The sequence below is a fragment of the Triticum dicoccoides genome, chromosome 7A (genome assembly GCF_002162155.2).
Source record: "Triticum dicoccoides isolate Atlit2015 ecotype Zavitan chromosome 7A, WEW_v2.0, whole genome shotgun sequence".
Taxonomy (NCBI): domain Eukaryota; kingdom Viridiplantae; phylum Streptophyta; class Magnoliopsida; order Poales; family Poaceae; genus Triticum; species Triticum dicoccoides.
The window spans coordinates 294,827,162-294,830,575 of NC_041392.1; positions in this window are offsets into that span (position 1 = coordinate 294,827,162).

Here is a 3,414-nt window from a genome sequence, read left to right on the forward strand (position 1 = left end):
TTATAGAAGTGGAATTAGGTCAAATGAAGCTGCGTGGGGCCCACTAGTACATCGAGCTCCTAAACAAATGGTTATTAACCCCTTTCCGTGACGGCATTTGGAACCGTCGTCAAGTGAGTGTGGGCGATAGGGGGGCCCTTCCCACACGACCCAGAAACCGTCGAGGATATGCCCTACTGGCATGCACGCTCGGCAAAATGAGATCGTGTGCGACCGGCGAGCACTCAAATATGGAAATACGTACTGTAGAGCTAGAAAATACAATTATACGGTGAAATTGTTTCCGGTCGCAAGTACACCCCACACACTCAGTCCCCGCCAAACGTTTCCGTTCGTATGTACATCCCACACAGTCGCTCCAAGGAAAACGTTTCCGTTCATAGGGTACATCACAAACATTTTTTGCCGTTAAATCGTTTGCGTTATTGAATGTATCGCACACGGTACGTAGAAGAAACTGTGTGGCAAAGTCTATCCAGCACACACAGTTTTTATGTGGTAAGCATTTGCGCAAGGTGGCCTAACGCAAACAGTTTTCAAGAGAAAGTCGTGTGTGATTCTTCGTTGATCCAACACGGCTTATTCCTAGAAACTGTGTGTGTTGCCTGAGGTCATCGCCCACGGTATTTTTTTAACAACCGTTTGCAATAGCAAAACCCAATTAGCAGGCTAATTCATCATTAGTAGGCTAATTATCCGATTATTCATAATCCATTTATTAATCTAATTGACATTTCATATTAAGCACACAATATATTTCATTTTCATAATTAAAATACATCAGAGTACAACATCATATAGCTTCAGCACTCACCTACCCCATTACACAACTACACCAGGACCAAGTTCCACATGCAACATCTATAACCTTTCGAAATTAGCATCATAGACGGTACATAGACAGGTGTATCTCATCTGGAAAACTGCTGAAGCAGAAGGTGAATATTGAGCCTTCATTGACGTTGAAGGTCTTTGTAACTTTAGGCCAGTGCCTGTGGATGATTGACCATCCATCCTTCGTCCTCTTCAGGAACACTTCAATATTGAACCGTGTGTGTTGTATGAATACCTTCCTCGCCTCTTGACCATACAGGTGGTTTGAGAGGTAATCATCAGTTAACTGCTTTGGAAAGGCCTGAAAACAAGGATGTGCATAAATATCTTCTCTATATTGGAAATGGGGCAAAGGAATAAAAAAGGTCAGGTATAATAGTTAGTACCATCCTGTAGTGAACTGATGTCTTCTTCATTGTGGAGACAAAGACCCTGTTGTTTTTTGTCGCTAATTTCTTTAACCTAACAATCTTTATGAGTTTCTTGACTTGACTGATATTCATGGACAAATAATTTCCCCATATGCAAAAGGGTCGAACAGTGGGTCAAAACCTCTGACAGCAGGACCTACATGTGCAAGACCAAATTGTTAAAAACCTAAATATTAGAATGGTTCCTCCAATTGCACAATAATTTTCTATTAGACAACGGACCATGCACGTGGTAACCTCGATTGTAAACCTCAGTGCTTCCCATTGTTTCCCTGTCCCTGCAACACATATAAGGTAGTAGTCATCAGGTTAAGTAAGGTTCACATGCTATCAGTAAAATATGTTGTTGAAAAATAAGCATATTGCAGATTCATCAGATTAATTCAAGCCACACAGAAAACCCATTTATCCAAACCAAGCATGATTAAGAACTAGGAAATATAGCACTTGTATATGTTTCTCATGTATTAGGTGCAGCCAAATTCGATTTATTCCTGACATGCACAACAATACAAAATTCTACCGACGACAATTGGACATCGCATTGCAGAATTGAACCAAGCAGTTAACTAAACACCACAACAAATGAACCAACATTAACTGAGCACCACATTGCACAATATAACATACTCCTAATAGAAGACCAGGCAGTTAACCAAACCAAATAGTTAACTACAGCCAATTGTAGCAATTGTATTTGTTTCTCATGTATTTACTACAGCCAAATTCAATTTATTCCTCACATGGTATACAATAACAAAATGCACCCACAACTATTGAATATCGCATTGCAGAATTGAACCAAACAGTTAACTAAACACCACAACACAAATGAACCAAGCGTTAACTAAGCACCACATTGCACAATGCATAACCAAACCAAGCATGCTTGACAACTTGGAAATATAGCAATTGTATTCGTTTCTCATGTATTTTGTAAAGAAAAATTCAATTTATTTCTCACATGGAAGACAATACAAAATTGCAGCTTGAGGAATTGAAGATCACATTTGCAGAATTGAACCAAACAATTAACTAAAGATGACAACTAATTAACAAAACAGTTAATAAGTGAGCACCACACTGCACGACATATAGAACATATACACTAGAGCAATAGATTGCATGGTAAAATTAGATAGCACAATTCACTAGAATTTGTGAAGGAAAGGCAGGAGCAGCACATGCAATGGGTAAACCGTGAAGGAAATATGCCCTAGAGGCAATAATAAAGTTTTTATTTATATTTCCTTATATCATGATAAATGTTTATTATTCATGCTAGAATTGTATTAACTGGAAACTTAGTAATGTGTGAATACATAGACAAACAAAGTGTCCCTAGTATGCCTCTACTTGTCTAGCTCGTTAATCAAAGATGGTTATGTTTCCTGACCATAGACATGTGTTGTCATTTGATGAACGAGATCATATCATTAGAGAATGATGTGATGGACAAGACCCATCGGTTAGCTTAGCACTATGATCATTTACTTTATTGCTATTGCTTTCTTCATGACTTATACATGTTCCTATAAATATGACATTATGCAACTCCCGAATACCGGTGGAACACTTAGTGTGCTATCAAACATCACAACGTTACCGGGTGATTATAAAGATGCTCTACATTTGTCTCCGATGTTTTTGTTGAGTTGGCATAGATAGAGATTAGGATTTGTCACTCCGTGTATCGGAGAGGTATCTCTGGGCCCTCTCGGTAATGCACATCACTATGAACCTTGCAAGAAATGTGACTAATGAGTGAGTTAGTCACGGGATGATGCATTAAGGAATGAGTAAAGAGACTTGCCGGTGACGAGATTGAACTAGGTATGATGATACCAATGATCGAATCTCAGGCAAGTAACATACCGATGACAAAGGGAACAACGTATGTTGTTATGCGGTTTGACCAGTAAAGATCTTCGTAGAATATGTAGGGGCCAATATGAGCATCCAGGTTCCGCTATTGGTTATTGACCAGAGATGTGTCTCGGTCATGTCTACATAGTTCTCGAACCCGTAGGGTCCGCACGCTTAATGTTCGATGACGATTTGTATTATGAGTTATGTGATTTGATGACCAAACTTTGTTCGGAGTCCCGGATGAGACCACGGACATGATGAGGAGTCTCGAAATGGTCGG